Source organism: Ovis aries, chromosome 8 (assembly GCF_016772045.2).
Source record: "Ovis aries strain OAR_USU_Benz2616 breed Rambouillet chromosome 8, ARS-UI_Ramb_v3.0, whole genome shotgun sequence".
Lineage (NCBI taxonomy): Eukaryota > Metazoa > Chordata > Mammalia > Artiodactyla > Bovidae > Ovis > Ovis aries.
In genome coordinates, this window is record NC_056061.1 from 80,728,201 (window position 1) to 80,749,733 (window position 21,533).

General features: G+C 44.5%; 1 pseudogene; it reads left to right on the forward strand.

Annotated features, from left to right (window-relative positions):
- The window catches only part of LOC105615957 (hydroxyacyl-coenzyme A dehydrogenase, mitochondrial-like), a 53,705-nt pseudogene extending 48,199 nt beyond the window's left edge, over nt 1–5,506 (forward strand).
- Nucleotides 5,507–21,533: the final 16,027 nt, after the last annotated feature.

A 21,533-nucleotide genomic window follows, 5' to 3' on the forward strand; every position in this document is an offset into this window, starting at 1 on the left:
ATGCAGGCCATGTGGGTTCGATCCCTGGGTTAGGAAGATCTCCTGGAGTAGGAAATGGTAACCCATGAGTATTCTTGCCTGGGAAAGCCCATGGACAGAGAGCCTGGAGGGTTACAGTCCATGGGGTCACAAAGAACTGGACATGACTTAGCAACTAAACAACAATAACAAAGCTCCTGCCCTTGTGAAGCAGTTATTAAACTACATTGATCAAATCTGTGGCCCAGTGTGGCATCACATGACTTAAGCTCTAGTGCTTATGGAGTAACTTAGAAACTGAAAACACATTCCATTCTCAATAAACCTAAGGGGTGAGGGTGTCCCGTTACCTATTAGGTCAGTGTCCACAGCTATTATGGGAACATTTTAATGACACCCAAATTCCTAGGAATGATGCTAGAAATCTAAATAGATAATACACATCAGGACCTGTTGATCTGCTGAAATTTTTATCACCTGGGCATGGAAGGAAGGGGGACCTTCCTTTCCCCCATTTTCTGTTCTCCCCTTTGCCTGCTGATGAGAGAAGAAACCCGCCACCTCCTCAGCTTTGTCTGGGCTGTGGGTGAGGCCAGTGAGCACAAGGGCTGAGAAGGGGATCCAACAGGACCAGGTAGTTCACTAGGGTGGGGGTTAACCACTGAATAATTTCTAGATATGAGGCTTGAGCAACTCTATAGATGCTGATGATACTTGTTCACAAGTGGAACACAGGGAAAGCAAAAATATCTATCTTTTTTCCATCTCTGTCTCTATAAATGTGTAATTCAAAACATTTACTCTCAAAATTTTTAGTTTTAGGACTTTTTAAAATTCTTAAAATTTATTGAGGACCCCAAAGAATTTTGGTTCATGGGGATTTTATATATTGATTAATACATAATAGAAATTGAAACTGGTAATTTTTAAATATTAGTTTACTTTTTCAAAAAATAATAAGTCCATCACATACTGCCAAAATTATTTGATTTTATGAGAAAACAACTATTTTCTAAACAGAAAATAGTGACAAGGATGACATTGCTTTGCAGTTTTGCAAACCTCATTAATATCTGGCTTAACAGAGCATAGCTGAATTCTCATTTCTTCTCTGCATTTAGTCTGTTGAGATATTTATTTTGGTTGATGCATATGAAGAAAATACAATCTGACAAAGATGTGCAGTTGGAAAAGGGCAGAGTATTTTATAGCCATTTCAGATAATTGTGGATATTCTTCAATACTGTGCCGAAACCCAACAGTGGTCATTTCTTAAAGGTTAGTTGTGATAGGGAATCCAAAACCATATTGATGAACTTTTCCCTGTGTGTGTTTGTATTAAATCCATTCATCACACTTCAAATGGATCTTTTACTCATGTACTGATCATTTGGAAAAGATCAGTTTACTGATTTATGCATACCTTCCAGTTGTTGGCTCTGTTATTACATAATATCAAAAAGGCATAAACACATGAAAAGGTGCTCAACACCGCTAATCAGTACGGAAATGCAAATCAAAACCACAATGAAATATCACCTCACACCTGTTAGGATGACTATCCTCAAAAAGAACACAAATAACAAATGTGTGGAAAGGGTGTGGGGAAAGGGGAAATTTCACAAACTGTTGGTGGGAATGTAAATTGGTGCCACCACCATGGAAAACAGTATAGAGGTTTCCCAGAAAAACTAAAAATGGAACTACCCTGTGACTCAGCATTTCCACTCCTGGGTATATATCTGAAAACAAAAACACTATTTCGAAAAGATACATGGACCCCAGTGTTCATAGCAGCAGCATTATTTACAACTGCCAAGATATGGAGGCAACCTAAGTATTTACCAACTGATGCATGGATAAAGAAGACGTGGTGTATATATACACAATGGAATATTACTCAGCCATAATAACAATGATATTTTGTCATTTGCAGCAACATGGATGGACTTGGAGGGCATTGCGTTAAGTAAAATAAGTTAGAGAAAGATAAATACTGTATGATATCACTTATATGTGGAACATAAAAATATCAATATCACAAACTAGTGACTATAACATAAAAGAAGCAGATTCACAGATAGAGATAACAAGCTAGTGGTTACCAGTGGAGAGATGAAAGGAGGGAGAGGTAGTATAGGGTAGAGGACTAAGAGGTACAAACTATTAGACATAAAATAAGCTACCAGGATATACTGTACACCATGCGGAATGTAGCCAATATTTTATAATAACTATAAATGGAGTGAAATTAAAAGATGCTTGCTCCCTGGAAAGAAAGCTATCACAAACCTAGACAGTGTATTAAAAAGCAGAGACATCACTTTGCTGACAAAGATCCATCTAGTCAAAGCTATGGCTTTTCCAGTAGTCATGTACTAATGTGAAAGCTGGACCATCAGGAAGGCTGAGCATCAAAGAATTGATGCTTTCAAACTGTGGTGTTGGAGAAGGCTCTTGAGAGTCCCTTGTACAGCAAGGAGATCAAATCTATCAATCCTAAAGGAAATCAAACCTGAATATTCATTGGAAGGACTATGCTGAAGCTGAAGCTCCAATACTTTGGCCATCTGATTCAAAGAGCCAGCTCATTGGAAAAGACCTTGATGCTAGGAAAGATTGAAGGCAAAAGGAGAAGGGGGTGGCAGAGGACGAGATGGTTAGATAGCATCACCCACTCAATGGACATGAATTTGAGCAAACCCGGGAGATAGTGGAAGACAGAGGCGCCTGGTGGGTTACAGTCCATGGGGTTGCAAAGAATCAGACATGACTTTAGCAACTGAACAACAACAAAATAAAATGGAGTATAACCTTTAAAAATTGTGAATCACTATATTGTACACCTGTAACTTATATAATGGGCTTCACTGGTGGCTCAGACAGTAAAGAATCCGCCTGCAATGTGGGGAGACCTGGGTTTGATCCCTGAGTTGGGAAGATTCCCCTCAAGGAGGGCATGGTAACCCACTCCCGTATTCTTGCCTGGAGAATCCCCAGGGACAGAGGAGCCTGGCGGACTACAGTCCATGGGGTTGCAAAGAGTCAGATTTATATAATATTGTATAACAACTATACTTCAATAAATAAATATTTTTAAAACTTCATTAATATCACCACGAACATCACCAAAAATGTCTATAAGCATTGGGAAGCTGTCAAACTCATAGAGGCAGATTCAAGTTTCCAAAAATTCTAATTTTCACTTGAAAGCTCAGATTTTATCATTGGCAACAAATACTGTTAGTTATTTTCCTAGAAGTGACAGGCTCCCTTCATTCATTTTTGAAAGAAAACGTCTGCCAAATATCCAAGTCTGAATAACCAGTTTGTCTGTCAGACATTTTCAAGTAACAGTGTTTCAGGAACAAAGCAGCTAGTTCAGCCCAGAACTCAATCACACAACTGCTTTTCCTACAGACAACCCTGGGGCTCCGCGGTGTAATGGAAGTGCTTTATGTGTGCTTCCTGCTTTGTCACACATAACACTAAAGAGATGTGTACCGAGGGCCAAACTTTAATAAAGTTAGTAATTTTTTAATGCCATATTAGTGGCCTCCCTGGTGGCTCGGATGGCAAAGAATCCACAAGACGTTTTCACATGAAACTGGGATTTCTTTGGTTCTCTAGATTTGTTTTTAATTTCTGGCATTGAGTGTTTGGTGGTGAGGAATGGGACGAATACCAGCACACTTTGGGGCCACAGCCTTGATTCAACTGTTAGACACCAACAGTCTGTCTCATCATTGCTTTGGCACCATTATTGCAAACATTGTAACAGTGAGAAAAAGCAAATGATATCTAATGTTATTATGAAAACAGTTTTGACCCCACAGACTTCCCAAAACAGTCTTGGGGAGTCCCAAGGGTCACACTTTGAAAATCAACCTATCCAGGGCAAATTTATATTGATGAAGCTTATATATTTAGAGATACGAATTCCTTGGCAGATGCAACTGGTTAACTCGGTTGTATTCCAGCCACATCAAGCTAATTGGGATTTTCCAAACACAGGGGTTTTCTGACCTCTGAAACTGAGGCTAGAATGTGAGGACATACCCTCTTCCCAAGAGCTCCCCAACTAGGCCTACCGCCTCCTTCCTTCACCTCTCAGTTCACTTGTATACTCTTCCAGGAGGCCACTTCCTGAGCACTGCCGTGGCCAAGCCCCAACCCACATGCTGAAGTGGCCTCCTCTCCATTATCCTACAACCCCCTGTGCCTCTTTGGGGACCTTGTTCTCTAAGAGTGGTCCCTGGCATCTCCAGGGATTCTGTTAGGAGTGTGGAATCTTGGGTCTTACTCCAGACCAACTACCTTGGAAGCTGCATTTCAACAAGACCTCAAGTGATCCCTATTCTCATTAAGGTTTGCCAAGCACTACAAGTCAGGGGACTGGCCAACTTAAAGGCACGGCAATTGCTTACTTACCGATCAGTCTCCTAGAAGACAGGCAGTTGGTGTTGCTAAGTTTCTTAGGAGGGCCTGTGACTTACTAGGTGTTTCAGAGATGCCTCCTGAGTAGATGAGGAGTGATGAATATGTTGAAGGGTATTTGTTCTTACATATTTAGGAATGATTTCTAAACCAGAACTGAAGCAGTTATCTGGTAAAGGATTCATTTTATCTTTATCAGCAGCAGAAAACTTTCAACATATAGATAGTAAATTAATTCACTTTAAGGTACTTATTTTTAAAAGTTACTTATTTATATCAGTTACACATGCTCCTGTATTGAAAACTCTAAGGTTTTACAAGGAAATTAAAATATCCCAATAGTTTTAAAAAGGCAGATGCTCAAGGAATAAAACCATCAAAATATATATTTTTTAATTAGGCCCTAAATGTTGACCAATGAATCTTTATGACAATTATTGACTTTGTAAAGCTCCCCCTAGATTAATGTGCAATAGAATCTGTGCATCTAAATTTTTTTTCAATCAATGTTTTCATTTGGGTTCCCCACACACACACACACAACTTTTTTTTCTACCTTTTCAACAAACAGAAACCGTGGTAAGAGCAGTTTGTCATTTTTAAGGCATGAGGATTAGGCTTTGACTAATTGGAAGATTTGCCCATTATTTAAATGAAACTTGTTTGCAGTTTCATCATCCGCGTGGATCTAGAAAGGCGGTCGACTGGCCCATCAATTTGGTTAGAAAAGAATAAATGAATATGGAGACTGACAGTGTTCTCTCGTGGGAGGCTCTGTGTCGCTGCATTGTTTCTCCAATATTAATTATCCACGTAAAAATAATTCACGACGCTGCAGTATTATCCGCCCGGCTCCCAGCTCCCCAGCCGGCCTGCCTCTCCCCTCTCCGGGCACGTTTACAGCTCCCGATGTCAGCAAGTGCTGGGCACTCATGTGTTCACTGTCAACAACACACCAGGAAATCAGGGCTCCGGGCAGCCCAGCGATGCTGGCTTTCGGCTGCCTCTGGAAGCGAGGCGAGCTCTCTCCTCCACGCTGCAGGAAAGGCTTGTTTACCAGGCCGGCACCCGTTCTCTGCTTAGGGTTTGAAAAGGCAGCGCCAGCACCTTGGGCATGAAGCTTCGAGATGAGGAGCGCAGGGAGGGAGGTGTCATTGGTAGGTCAGTGAGGAGTTCAGACCAGCGAGACTGCAGAACTGAAGAAAAGGGAGAGAGGCAGAGAGAGGAGGAGCGGGAGGGAGCCATCTCATCTGAGTCTATGGAAGGGCTCCACGCCATGTGCATTAAAGGCTCGACCTGGCCTCCCACGCACTGTGGCCGTGGTGGGCGAGGAGCGGATGCTACCGACCCGCTGACCGGGAAAGGCAGGTCTGACTCCGGACACACACAGCAGAGATGCAGGAGCTCGCAGTACAGGGTGGGGGCAGTTCGACTGGGAACTGTTCAGATGAGGTTCAAAGCCACAGGGTTTCAGCACTGGGGACATCCAGGGGCTTCTTCTCTCTGCCCATTCAGACAGATCTGGGCATTCTCCATTACAATCTGAGCTCTGCATTAGACCCAATTCACAAACCGCTGGGGGGATCAGTAACAAAATGTGTTAACAGACATTTACCTCTCACCAGTCTGGAGGCTGAGGGGTCCAAGGTCAAGGTGCAGGCAGACACGGTTCCTGGCGACAGCCCTCCTCCTGGCTTGCAGACAGCTGCTCTCCCCCTATCCTCATATGAGAGAGAGAGAGAGAGGGTGCTTCTTCTAGAACACTGACCTCCAGCCTCACCTCATCCAAACCTAACTATCCCCAAAGGCCCCATCTCCGAATATCATCACATCAGAGGTTAAGGCTTCAAAATATGAATTTTGAGGGGATACTACATTCAGTCCATAATACCCTGTTAAGAGTTTGCCTGCCATTAGACAATATACTGGAACAGTCTTGCTTTTTGCCTGTAATCTAAGTCATCTGATATCTCTCACCATCACCCTCTTGACGGAAGTGGACCTTCATCACCCGGATGCCATCCAGGCCTCCTCCTCCAGCCTCAGGGGCTGCCCACTGCCCCCGCACCCTACACTCCACGCACCGGACACACGCGCTGTCCCTTCACACGGGACGACCCCTGCCTCCTCCTTCACCTGGGTACTCCTGCTCACAACTCGGGCCCCTGCCTCATCCACCAGATGGACATACACCCTCAGGGCTCCCAGCACCGGGCCCTCTCCCATTCAGACCTGCACCCTCTGTCCCTAACACCCCTCTGAAGGGGCGCTAGGCCCCCTTGCCTCCCAACACACAGCAGAGTGCCTGCCTCCTCTTCAGACAGCCTTCAAGCCAGCTCATGAGATAATGAGGGTTGCCTCCTGCAACCCAGTTATAATAAAGGAAGGGAAAGAGGCGGTGGGACAGACTCCTGTTTCTCTTCCCCTCTCCCTGGAAAAGGATGGCAGGCTTCTGATTTAGAGGGAAGGAGAGCAGAGCAGGGACAAGCAGATGGAGGACTCAGTCCTAGTCTTGGTCGCCCTCTGTGGTCCTCACTCTTGCCCCCCACTTCCAGTCAAGGGGAAGAGGAGTTTCTCTGCCGGGGGATCCTTGCCCGCTGTTCCTCCCTGTCGTCCCCACCAAACCACAGCAGGAAGTTCAGAAGCTGGTATGGATCTTGGAGGATTCCATTCCCTCCCCCTGCCTTCCTTGGGGGTGTGTGTGTGTGTGTCTGTTGCTCAGTCGTGTTCGACTCTTTGTGACCCCATGGAGGGCCCTCCTCTGTCCATGAATTCTCCAGGCAAGAATACTAGAGCGGGTGGCCATTCCCTCCTCCAGGGGATCTTCCCTACCCAGGGATCGAGCCTGGGTCTCCCACATTGCAGGCAGATTCTTTACCATCGGGAAGCCCCTTGTCTTCCTTGGTGGCACACCACACGTCCTCTGGATGTGGGAATGCCCAGGGAGGGAACCTTTCTGGAGCCAAGAAACCAGTGACTCCAGCCCCCGCTGCTCTCAGCTTCCATTCTGCTTTGGGATCACAGCCGAACAACCCACCTCTACTCCCCATTCAATGAATTTCAGCTGTTGTTTTCGCCAGCTCTTTCCTTTTAATCTCCAGATGAGTGTGTTTTCTTGCCCACTCCGCAACTTTCACTCAAAAGTGAAGTCTCGCTGCCCGGTGCTATAGAGTTGGTGGGGTTTTTTGTCCATGCTTTCTGTGCTGGACTCTGGCACAACTCAGAGTCTTCTCCCATTGGCCCACCACCTGGCCCCCAGACACCCTGTGGTCTTACATGTAGTCATGCTACTGTACTGTACACTTCAAAACGGTTAAGATGGTAAAATTTCTGTTCTGTGTTTTCTGCCACAATTTTTAAAATATAAAAAGTTTTTCAAGTAAAAACAAAAAAATCTTGTGTTCAGAAATCTCCATGGTCACCCTCATGGGAGCAGACAGTAATTTTCAGTGGACTATTCAGTGAATGATCTCTATGTATTACCGGCTGAATTGTGTCCCCCAAAAATATATGTTCAAGTCCTGGGACCTCTGAATGTGATCTGACTTGGAAATAGAGACATCGGAGATACAATTAGTTAAAAGAAATCATAATGGAATAGAGTGGGCCCTTAAGCCTATATGAGTGGTGTGCTTATAAGAAGAGGAGACGCACAGACACACACAGGGAAGGCGGCCATGTAACGATGGAAGCAAAGACTGGGGGATGCAGATGCCAGTACAGGGACGCCAAGAATTCCCGGCAACCACCAGAAGCTGGCAGAGACAAGGGAGTTTCTCTCTTAGATCCTCCAGAGAGACCTTGGTCCTGCCAACACCTTGACTTTGGACTTCTAGCCTCCAGAACTATGAGATAATAAATTTCTGTTGTTTTCAGCCATCCATTTGTGGAATTTTGTTAAAACAGCCTTAGGAAACTAATGCATTTAATACCATGCATATAAACCCTAGAATCATCGGGAATTTGCTTGGATTTAGCACAAAACTTAATTTCTGCCCCCTGCATGATCCCTTCTCTCAGGAGCACAAATGCAGTATCTGTGCAGTGGTGATTCATCACGTTCTCAAAAGGGTTGCCTACACCTCTCTGACATCACCTTAGTTTCAACACAAGCCTGGATTCTCTGACTTTTCCATCTGACCAGGTTCCTCTTGTCCCTGAATCATTTTCATTGCTTTTTCTTCACCTTCTCCTTCAATACAACATCCTTTTTACACCAAAGTGATAAGAATTGAAAATGATATTCTAAATGAGACTCCGCTAGTCCTTTTACATAATGGTAGAAGAATTCCCTTTGACTCAAATTCAATACACTCTATTCACACCTCTGAAAGCTGTTGGTACGTTTCTGTATGGCTTTATCATCGTGGTTTCAAGTACTAGCTATTGTCACATAGGAACCACAGACTGTTGTAGGTTTAGAGGTTATAACCCATTTACTGTTTGCCTTTCACTTCATCATTTCTGAAATCACACACTAATGATATACATTTAATATGCACTCCACTCAATATTGCAAATTTTCCCTAGTCATTAGGTCAGGTACACAAAGGGGAAGCCCCTTCCATCTCAAGGTTAGGTCAGGAATGAAAACTAACATTTATCGAACACTGACTACGTCAGCCACTTTACATATATCATCTTCACACCCCTAGGAGTGAGATGTTCTCGTTTTGTTTATTTCCACTGTATACATAAAGACTTGCGAGGAGGAAGATAACTTGATTCAAAGTCACTGTTAGTAGATAACACACCCATGGCTAGAATCCAAGTTAGCACAACTACAGGCCTACACTCCTCTGGCCCACACCACCAAAAAGCAGATACAGGTGACGTTATTCTTTTCTGCCTGGGAAACACTGAGATGCAAAAAACATAAATCATAAGAGAAAAAGGCAGTGTGTTACCTTGGAAAGAGCACTGCACTAGGAGTAAGGACCCCCAAGCTCTAGAATCGGCCCTTCTCTTAAGCTTCTCAAAACCATAAGCTTCTAAAGACCATGAAAGTGAAAGTCACTCAGTCATGTCCGACTCTGCAAGCCCATGGCCTATACAGTCCATGGCATTCTCTAAGCCAGAATACTGGAGTATTCCCTTCTCCAGGAGATCTTCCCAACCCAGGGATCAAACCCAGGTCTCCTGCATTGCAGGTGGATTTTTTACCAGCTGAGCCACAGGGAAGCCCCCTAAAGACCATGGTGCTGCTGCTGCTGCTGCTGCTGCTGCTAAGTCAATTCAGTCGTATCCGACTCTGTGTGACCCCATAGATGGCAGCCCACCAGGCACCCCCATCCCTGGGATTCTCTAGGCAAGAATACTGGAATGGGTTGCCATTTCCTTCTCCAATGCATGAAAGTGAAAAGTCAAACTGAAGTCGCTCAGTCGTGTCTGACTCTTCGCGACCCCGTGGACTGCAGCCCACCAGGCTCCTCCGTCCATAAGGTGCCTTTATTTATTTTACCCACTGCTGTGTGATGTTGAGCAAATCACTGACCCTTTCTGGGCTTCAGACTTGTCATCTGTAGAATGAGGGGTGAGGAGGCGGTCCCAGTAGCTCCCAGGGAGCTTTCAGCTTGATTAGCTCTGAAGCAGGGGTGCCAGGCTTGCCCCTCCCTCTGTGCCTTCAGTTCCTACCCCCATTATGTGCTCTGTGTTCATCGTGCTTAGCACAGAATACTTTCAATTTCATATTGTTTTCATTTCAGTTTTTTTAGATTCCGGGTTTTCCCCAGAATGAAGGACATACAGCAAACAAGGAACAAGAAGGCTCCAGTGTGCCTCTCTGTCAAATTCCCCTGTGGGCGGAGCCCAAGCCGCACTCACACTGCTGTGTCAGCGACAGCAGGGCCATTGGTCCAGCTCCTGCGGCTCAGTTAGTCACCCCTGGCCATGCACAGCTGTTACCATGGCAACCATTGCACTGTGCTCCGTGGAGGCCACAGGTCACCACTGCAGATGCCACCACCAGCAGACCCAAGCCTTTCTCCCCTCCTCAGCACGCCCTGACTCAGCATCGGAGGCCACGCATCCCAGCCACGCGCCGCCAAAAGCAATCAGTCAGATTGAGGCCCAGAGTCAATGTAGGCGAGAAGCTTCTTTCCCTGTCTACCACACTGAGATTGAGCACTGCACACAGGGTGGATACCTCTTCCATGTGGTGGGAGAGAACCCATCAGATGTTGCTCAGCTACACAGCAAATCTGTGCCCCAAGGAGAAAATTAGAAAAATGCCAACATTTCTTCCTTGTGCTATGAATTAAGCATTGTCCTTTCTGCAGTTTAAAGATAGGGGTCTAAGCCTGCAGATGCTGCCAGGGTCTTTAATATGTTTATAAATGACATGCAGTTCTTGTTACAAGGCAGCTTCCGGGTCAGAGGCTGGGGGTGGGGCCTGGGAGTCTGAAGCCTTTACAAGCTCTCGGGTGATGTTTCTGCTGCTGATCCATGGACCAAATTTTGAGTAGCAAAGCCTTAGATGGCACCAGCTCCTATTGCACATAAAGTGGACCTTTCCCGATCACTGCCATTTATCATTTCAGTAAGGAATCAGAGTAAATATTAGCTGGTTCAGAGAACACATTTCCACAGGGCAGAGGCTGCATCTGCTCAGAAAAAAGATAATAGCTACAATTTATTGAGAGCTTGCTGTTTGCCAACACACACACACACACACACACACACTCCATACAATAGCCTTTTCAATACAGTTGTTACTTAATTAAAATTTTAACATAAGGGAACAGAGGCTCACACCTGTTCTGTGACTTACCCAAAGCCACACTGTCAGCAAGGAGTCAGGCCGAGACTCAAATCCATCTGTCTTTCTGCAGACCCGTGTGCTTCCTCTCACCACGCTGCTCCTCTGCTAGGCTCTGCTGCCCAGGGCAGCACACAGAAGGGCTTCCCGAAAGCAATGACCTTGTCAGGATTTTCTGGGTCCCCGATCGCCACCGCTTCAGTGCTGGTTGTCGGTCACTAACAAAGCCCCAGACAGGAAATCCCGGTATTCACCTCTGGTCAGCCCCACGGCTAACATCACAGGGATTTGGGTCCATTCACTGAACAACAATTTATTGAGTGCTTCCCACAGAAAATCAAGTGAAGATGAGAAGAAGCAAAAGATAAAGGCTCTGGCCTCTTCCTTCTAGCTCCCATGCCTGATTTTTCATCTCTTCTTTTCTGAGTCTCCAGCAGCATCAGAGTGTTTGCCCTGGTCTAGGCCAGACTCTGCCTCTATTGTTGTCAGCTGAGAAAGCTGGCTATCAAAACCAAGCTTCAAAGGTGATACTGATAAAGACAAATTCCAGGGTGGGGGTGATGGGGTAATGAGGGTTCATGGCAGGCTGATCCGAACTGGGATAGAAAAGGGCAGTGTCTGGAGTTAAACATCTGGCTCAAAGTTTAACTCCAGCCCTCACTAGAAGGGTGACATAGAAAAACAATTTAACCTTCATCTGGGTCAGGATTTTGGTGTGGTTTTTTTTTTTTTTCCCTATTTTCCTCTGAATGGGAGTATTAACACCCATGTCAAAGACTGATGGTATGACGATGCCAGTTTCACAGAGCCAGAACATGACAGGTGCTCAGTGAGGACTGGTTTCCTTCTTTCTGCCATTAAACTAGTCCACGTGTGAAAATGAGAAATTCAGGGTGAGATCCAGGAGAAGAAAAGGAGCTAAGGGCAGTACAGAGCTGGGGCAGAAATTATGTCTGGTGCTTTGTGTGAGACACAGCAGACAGGCAGACAGCAAGCACAGGACCAAGGCCACGCTTGACAATCAGGAAGGACCAGAAGCCAAAGACTGGCCAGCCTGATTCGGCCACGGGGATTCTCCTGGGCAGCATGCTGGACCAGCCAGCTTGTTGGAAGTCATTCCTCCCCACCTTCCTCCTTTCCTCCTGTGCCTCCTGCCCTCCTCTGACTACTGAAACACATAGACGATCTTCTTAAAGAAGGCCCACGCAGTGTGTGGCCTCTTGATTTTAAAGGGCATGTCAAAGGGCATGAAGGACGCTAACTGGGTCCCTCTCTCTTCCTTCAGGTCTTTGGATGAATTTCCCAGGATGTAATCTTTATCCATCAGTTGTAGGACATTGTCAAATTTGTTTTCCCCACACTCATTTATATAGAACACAGGCAGAAAAATACATATCATCTCAGACAAATGGGTTTCACCTGAACAAACACAGGGAGAGGAGGGGACTTTTTTCATCACTTTCCCGAGGAGTGAGGCAGTCCTGGTTCCTCTATGAATTCAGACAAAGGCAGATTTCTGCTGGATGGCCACCAAGCCAACCTGCTCTCTGCCATTTCCCCAGGCTCTCCTGTAATTTTGTAGAACCAGATGACCAAACTCTGGATGATGTGTAGGTTGCAGCCACAGATGCCAATTCAGGTCTGATTCATGAAAGCATCCCACACAATCCTGTCTTGAGTTCTGAATGAGGTCAAGGAGGCCTGAAGCCAGGAAATGGCACAGCCACAGAGAGGAAACAGTCCTGGTCCCCAGTGTGAAGCCTGGGCTAGCCACCTGACCCACGGTAGGCTGGGACCCAAGCAAGAAGTAAACTTCCATTAGGTTAAACCTTGACAAGAGGGAGTGTCTGTTACAGCGGCTAGTTTGACTCATTCTTCCCACACCAGCCATGTGAGCTCTTGACTAATGCTCACCAATGACTAGAGTCAGCCTGGCCGGTCTCAGTTCCACTCAGCTGCAGGTACTAAGGGCCTGCCTTCTTTGTGATGATTTATTGCTAATGAAGCAGCCAGCGTTTTTGCAGGTTCAGACCAGATTCCACCTGGGTTTGCTGTTCAGACACTGAAAAGTGACCGACAGCCACGGTGATACCCTGTTCCCTTGCCCTGCTGCTGCTGCTGCTGCTAAGTCGCTTTAGTCGTGTCCGACTGTGCAACCCCGTAGATGGCAGCCCACCAGGCTCCCCCGTCACTGAGATTCTCCAGGCAAGAACACTGGAGTGTGTTGCCATTTCTTTCTCCAATGCATGAAAGTGAAAAGTGAAAGTGAAGTCACTCAGTCGTGCCTGACTCTTAGTGACCCCATGGACTGCAGCCCACCAGGTTCCTCCATCCATGGGATTTTCCAGGCAAGAGTGCTGAAGTGGGTTGCCATTGCCTTCTCCGCCCCTTGCCCTAGCCAGTCCCAAACATCTCATCTTCCTCACTGAGCCACCCTTATATCGCAGCATTGAATTCCACATCACAACAACCAATCTGGGCATTCCAGAAAGTCTCTGCCTATGGATTAGGACGATGGAAGCAGAGGAGGAAAGGAGGGGGACTGCACTGGAAGATAAACTCTATCCTTGGTATTGTTAAGCTTTACACCGTAAAATTCATTTGGTTTTGTGGGACAATCTGATATCTAAGACAAATCTACCACTCTCTTGTTCTATCAGAGGTTTCTGATTCTACATTCCAGTCTTTTTCCAGTAACTGTTACTCAAGAGCAAGAAATCTCAAACTTTGACATGTGTGCAAATTTCATGGGAATCTTTTTAACATGAAGATTTTAATTCCATCAGTCTAGGGTAGACTTCAGATTCTACATGGTTAGATAGCATTACTGACTCAATGGACATGAATTTGAGCAAGCTCCAGGAGATAGTGAAGGACAGGGAAGCTTGGTGTGCTGCAGCCCATGGGGCCGCAAAGAGTCAGACAAGACTTAGAGACTGAACAACAACAAGACTTCCACTCTCCATTCATTCAGGGCAGTTTGCAGAGAAACAGGGTAATAGAAAGAGAACACAGGCTTATGTGCAGGTAGATCTGGATCTGGATCATGACTTGACCACTTGTCATCTACCTGACACTGAACTGGTTACTTTCCTGTTTGTACTTCCATTTTCTCATGAATAAACTAGAGTAATCCTGAGTTGCTGAGTAGACAAGACATGAACTTGAAATCCCTCTGTTACAAAGGCTGGTCAACAGCAGGCACTCCAAAATTGGTGATACTGATTTAGAGTCCTCATACTAATACACTTGACTGTAAAAAGCAGGCACTCCAAAATTGGTGATACTGATTTAGAGTCCTCATATTAATATACTTGACTGTTAAAAAAAAAAAAAAAAGTCTCAAGTTTCACTCAATTTTCTTGGACCCCGGTCATGCTAAAGAAAACCCAACCTCAGATATAGAGAAGTTTAGCATGGACTGAAGGGGGCTAAGATCACGCATCAAAGAAAAGCCCAGCCCATGTTCTCAAGCCTAAACATCTTTGAGATCTACACATAAAGGACCAGTGACGTCACTCATGGTAGTCAGTCCAAGGACCAGCAGGGGAGTCAGTTCTGTTAGGCATCCCCCCACCATGCCTGGGAGAACCATTTGTTGATCTTTTTGAGTTGTGTCCAACTGTTTGTGACCCCATGGGCTGCAGCACACCAGGCTTCCCTGTCCTCCACTATATCCCAGAGTTTGCTCAAGTTCATGTCCATTGAGTTGGTGATGCTACGTAACCATCCATCTATAGTATGGGAGAACCATACTATTGAGAAAATTACATTATTGCCCCCATTTTGTGTTTCATAAGAATTTTAGTGAGGCCTCTGTACAGTTTGTCCAACCATGGTTTTGAAGAGAGGCTCATCATTAAGGAATTGGGGGGGAGGTTGGGGACAAGGACTTGTTTTATACTCACATGATACACAGCTTATGACTCAAGACAACCACAAATGTCATAGAAATACACAACAGATATGGGCTCAAACCCTGTCCTGCAGAAACAGCCAGATGTTAAAAATAAAGTTGAATGTGGGATAAGAGAACAGCTTGCAGATCTTCGTTTGGGTGATCAGCCGTTTCCCCTCAAAGTCAAAGACCCACAGGTGCTGCTACACTTTCTCTGCTCGAGGTTGGAGAACCAAGGCCATTGGAATAGCCTGGATGCCCATTGCAAGACGCAGATCCTGGGCCCTTGCAGATGGGCTGAGTGGATCCACAAGAAGGGCAGCCAGGAAGCCACAAGTCAGACCAGCTTGTGAGGAATTCCTATGTCGACACACAGACTTTGGAAGGTCTTTTGTTGAGAGGTCGTGGTTATTTACTCTTTAATGAAGATGCATCTACAGGGCTTGCCATAGCTTTGATCTAGGTACCTGGGTGTTCTGGAGACACGTTTGTGACGAGGGTCATTTGGGAATTGGGGGCAGCCATAGATCTTCTGGAATGAGGAGAAGGGTGCTGCATGGAATGAGAAGCAGTGAGGGTGCGGGAGCAATGAATGCTCTCAGCCCTCAGGTTCAGAGACCCCCAGCCCTCCCCCAGCCTCTCCGGTGCAGCCCCCAGGGAAACCACACCTGCTAGATTCTCTCTCCTCATCCCTCATTGTCCTCCTCCATCATCCTCCCCATGGAGCTCAGGTGCCCTCTTAAAGTCCTTAAAATCCCAGCTTCCTAAAGAACAGACTATGGAAGCCAATTCAGTTCTCCATTTTCTGTTAGGTGTCGGGGTTTTTTTCCTTGCCTCCGGACAGAGCCAGTCATCCCCTCAAAGCACGACTCTCCACAAACAGGTACGCTCACACCCGGACTGTTCTCCTGCGTGGCCCCCACAGCATTCTGCATCAGCGGTTCTTAACCTTGGCTGCACAACTGAATCATGAAGGAGTTTTAAAAAATAATGATTCCTGGATTTCAACTCCAGAGGGTCTGAATTAATTGGTCAGAGGCATGCCCTAGACACTGGCATGTTAAAAAGCTGGTACAGGTGATTCTAATGTGCAGCCAAGGTTAAGAGTCACTTCTCTAGACCCAAGAACTGCTACACCGCCAGGAAACAGATGGGACCAGTGCCACTCAGAATGGACCACACATTAGAATCACCTGGGTAACTTTAAAACCCACCCAGTCCTGGGCCCCACTCCAGACCAAAGAAGTCAGAATCTGCCAAGGTGCCAACCCAATGTCAGTATTTTTTAAAACCTCCGAAGTGAGGCTTACATGCAGCCAGGATTGAAAACCACTGGTGTAGACCAAAGGTGTGCCCAGAAGTAATCACTCAAGAAAGATGACCAAGGAGTAAGGTAGAAGCAGAGGAATAAGCAAAAATATCCTCTGCTTACGTGGCTGTAACAGTGAAGATCTTTTTTTCAGACTGATTCTACTTCATCTATTTGCCTACCTTTTCCAGCTGTTAGCTGGTTACCTGCCTGCCAATATTTGTGCGTAGGTTCTAGGAGTTTACAGTCAATAAAGTGACCCACCTGCAGACTTAAACAGGGCTATTATCTGGCACAATGTTGGTGTGATTGCTTCTGTATTGCAAAATGATTTTATCTGCTGGTCTTTCTCTCTCTCAGTCTGTGGGGAAAAAAGAGAGCTCAGCAAACTAGGAGGAAGTTAACAAGCCTGGCTGAGGAAATTTATTTGTGATTTCTGAACATCCACTGCCTACTGTTCTTCTTTTCTGAACATTTGAGATCATTACCTAACATAGTTTTTCAATATATATATTTTATGGTGGATATTTAGGACTTTCGATTTTTGAAATCTCTAGAACTACTTTATTACATGTTTATCACATGAACCAAGAGCAATATATTGTTTTTAGAGGGGGAAACATCTGGCTGTAAAAACCAAGGTATATATGTTAAGAAGGATAAGAAGAGATTTTTACTCAAGACTACAGCAAGACTAAGACCAGAATAACAAGAATGACCTGCAACTCTTTAATTCCAAGATTCACTCATTATCTCAACTGCCCTCATATTTTTTGGTTCAAATTTCCTGACTACAACACCTGTCTATTTTTTAAACTCAACTAGGGTTTAGTTTATTGACTTTGCAATTTCCCCTAACCTGGGGTTCCCTGGTGGCTCAGATGGTAAAGAATCTGCCTGCAATGTAGGAGACCCAGTTCGATCCCTGGGTCAGGAAGATCCCCTGGAGAAGGGAATGGTAACCCATTCCAGTATTCTTGCCTGGGAAATCCCATGGACAGAGCAGCCTGGTAGGCCACAGTTCATGGGGTCACAAAGAGTCAGACACGACTTAGTGACTTGCATCTGATTTCCCTTTACCTGCAGCCTTCTTATTGCCTAATGTCACCTCTGTTTTCATAGGGTGAGTGATGAAAGGACAAAAGGAATTTCTGGAACTGTCAGTCCCTTTTTTATGTAGTGACTACTCTGATGAAGTCTCAATACTGGGGAACTAAGAAACACTGCTTAAACTAATTTGGAGAATTATCTTTAGAGTCTAAGTATAATTAGGTCCAAGTTATGTGAGTACTGTATTTTTGAATGCCTCCCTCTAATCCATCCCTCTTCACCACCAATTGCATGCTGGCTTCCTGTTGTTGGAGTTTTCCTCTCCAGTATCATTCTATCAGGTGCAGAATAGCTGAGTCTGAACAAAGAATTACACAAACAAGCCATATTTGCAGGAAGCAATCTGTCAAAATGATACGGTGATGGAGAAAGTCAGATTGTAAACAGGCTTATGATTACCAAATTCTGCTAGCTTAAGAGAAGTAAGGAGTAAAAGAATCTCCTCTCACACACGACCTTATGAAATGAGAATTCCTAATAAACATGATTCTGACCTCTTCACTTGATTCAACTCTTTAGTCATGTCTTTTACTCTGTGATCCCATAGACTGTAGACAGCCAGGCTCCTCTGTCCATGGGATTCTCCAGGCCAGAATACTGGAGTGGGTAGCTATTCTCCTCTGCAGTGTATCTTCCCAACCCAGGGATCAAACCTGGGTCTCCTGCATTGCAGGCAGATTCTTAATTTCTGAGTCACCATAATTTCTTACAAAGAGTTAAGCACAATTAAAAAAAAAAAAACAAAAAACAAAAAAAGAATCAGCATAGAAGCTATACAGAAAATAACGAAGTAGCAAAGAAAAATAAAAGAATCAAGAAAAAGCAATGCCAGGAATTAAAATGACCCAAGAGCAATTTTTTTAAGGGCTTCCCAGGTGGCGCTAGTAGTAAAAAGAAAATCTGTCTACCAATGCAGTGAGATGCAAGAGATGCAGGTAATTTTTAATTTCAAAAATACATTTAAAAAATTTTAAGTATAAATTCTCACAGAAATATTTTTGAATATTTCAAACTTCAGTGAGAGGGGATACAGTGTTTTAAAGGCATCAGTCCTACAAAATTCTTCTACCAAATATAGCATTTTGATCTGCTCCAGGAGTGCACTAAATGCTACTTGATACAACCTCAGTGGAAGAAGGTGGTCATCAAATTCAAAATTCAGAATACCTCCAGTATCTACTTAAAAATACTTCTTTCTTCCTGTGCCAAGATTAGAAACTTCTATTTGCTGTACTGGGAATTTTCATACTGTAATTTGTTTTTCTTCCTCTGAAAGAAGGGAATTATGAGAGAACTGAAAATGAGTAGAGAATGAGATCTGTTCATAAGCCCTGTATTCAGTCGTTCAGCAAGTAATTCAGCAAGTAAACTGCCCTTGTCAATATGATCTGCAGTGCTGGCGTTGTGACCGAGCCTCCAGCACAACTACTTCCAACGTAAGAGTGAAATTAGCATAGGAAGGACCATGCCAAGAGTGTCTGATCAACCCACTCCTAGATTAAGCTGAAACTAGTAACACTTACAGGCTTCCCTGGTTGGCTTAGTGGTAAAGAATCTGCCTGCCAATGTAGGAGACTTGGGTTCTATCCCTGGATCAGAAAGATACCCTAGAGAAGGAAATGGCAACCCACTCCAGTAGTCTTGCCTGGAAAATCCCATGAATAGAGGAGCATGGGGTCACAAAAGAGTTGGAGACAACTTAGCAACAACAACATTTACAGAACAAAGAGAAAGTGAATTGATCCTTTAACTGATTTTATTAAAATCTTGCTTTCAATATATCATTATTAAACTCAATCTGGAAATATTGCTATCTCCATAGAATTTAAATTCTGCAAATAAGCTCTGGAAAATTCATGGGTGTGAGAGTAGTGAGGTTGAATAGATATCTGAGACAGGAATCTTAGCATCCATAATTATACGTTCTATTATTTAAAGAGTGAATAAGCCAATTCAGATCATTTCAACAAACATTTATTCAGATCACTCAATACGAAGAGATTTATGATTTTACAAAGCTAAATATCCATATGATACTGAATATTATTCTATATTAAAACTAGAAGGGGCTTTAAACCCAGAAAATACATTTTTTGAAGAGGAAAAGAGATGGAAAAAAATGAGTTTTTGCTGAATTACTGCCACAAATACAGTCAGTTATACTATAGGGTGACACGCGTGAATGCTTAGTTGCTCAGTCAAGTCCAGCTCTTTGCAACCCCACGTGCCGTAGCCTGCCAGGCTCCTCTGTCCATGAGATTCTCCCGGCAAGAATACTCGAGGGGGTAGCCATCCCTTCTCCAGGAGATCTTCCCGACCCAGGGATCAAATGTGTGTCCCTTACGTGGCAGGCAGATCCTTTACCATCTGAACCCCCAGGGAAGCCCATAAGGTGACACGTGCTCCTAAATATCACCATGTAATCATACTACGCAAAGTCATACAATAAAAAAATATAAGGTTTACGGAGAAAATGAGATTAGGGCACAAGACTCAAAAACTGAGTGACATGTTTTTCCAAATTTGAAGATAAGAACCTATATAAAACAGTAGTATTTATGTTAAAAGGTTAATAAGTTATATATACAATAAATATGGCACACTACCAACCTAAGGTTTTGTGCTTCATGAGGCTGCTGTTTGTGAGTTGTTGTGAAGTGGTGTCAGGGAGGTTATCGGAACAAGATGGAAAGTTGTGACACGGATCACCTTGTGCATGGCTGTGGCCCATCACACACGTGGCGGACAAGGTTGGCTGGCCACTTTTTGAGGCATGTGCCTTTTGGGTCTAAGGCTTGGTTCAGTTGGGTGCAGCTTTCTGCATTCACGTAGTGTTTCTTCCTGATGAAATCACACTTAAGCCGACATGAACGAAATTCACTTTGTGTTCAAATCACTCCCTAACAGATCACTAGCACTGGAACAAACTCATGATTTCAACATAAATCTTATAGCAGAACTGACCTACAAATATTTATATTTTAGTCTTTTGCAAAACAATGTTCTTCCTCCAAGTTTATCGAATTATTGTTCTTGTCTAAGCAACTCAAAAAAAATGATATTCAAAAAATTCATTGGTGATTTTAAAACAAGGACAATAATACCAATTGCTTGGACTGCAAGGAGATCCAACCAGTCCATTCTGAAGGAGATCAGTCCTGGGTGCTCTTTGGAAGGAATGATGCTAAAGCTGAAGCTCCAGTACTCTGGACACCTCATGCGAAGAGTTGACTCATTGGAAAAGACTCTGATGCTGGGAGAGATTGGGGGCAGGAGGAGAAGGGGACGACAGAGGATGAGATGGCTGGATGGCATCACTGACTCGATGGACGTGAGTCTGAGTGAACTCCAGGAGTGGGTGATGGACAGGGAGGCCCGGCGTGCTGCGATTCATGGGGTCGCAAAGAGTCAGACACGACTGAGCGACTGAACTGAACTGAACTGAAAGCTGAAAGCCTGCCCTGCCCCCAGCAGCAGAGTCTGTGTTCAAGCAGCATGTTCAGGCTCCAGAGAAACCTGGTTTACAGCCTGTGGATAGAGAACCAGGCCCTGGGCCCCCGACCCAAGAGAGGTTCCCTTTCTCCCTGACAATGAGTGCCACATACCTAACTACCTGGAAAAGCACTCCTTCTCAAAATACAGTGGCTCCCCCCTTATCCTTGGTTTTGTTTTCTGAGGTTTTAGTTACCCACAATCAACCATGGTGTGAAAATATTAAATGGAAAATTCCAGAAATAAACAATTCATACATTTTCAATTGTGCATGGTTCTGAGTAGCATAATAAAATCTCATGCCCTCCCACCCAGGATGTGAACCCTCCCTCTGTCTGGTGCATCCACACCCATCAGTCACTTAGCAGTCATCTCCATTATCAGAGCCCCTGTCACAGGACCGAGGTGCTTGTGTTCAAGGAACTCTTATTTTACTTAATAATGGCCCCAAAGCACAAGGGTGGTGATGCTGGCAATTTGGATATTATCATTCCTAATTTATAAATTCAACTTTATCATAAGTATGTATCTACAGGGGGGAAAAAAGATAT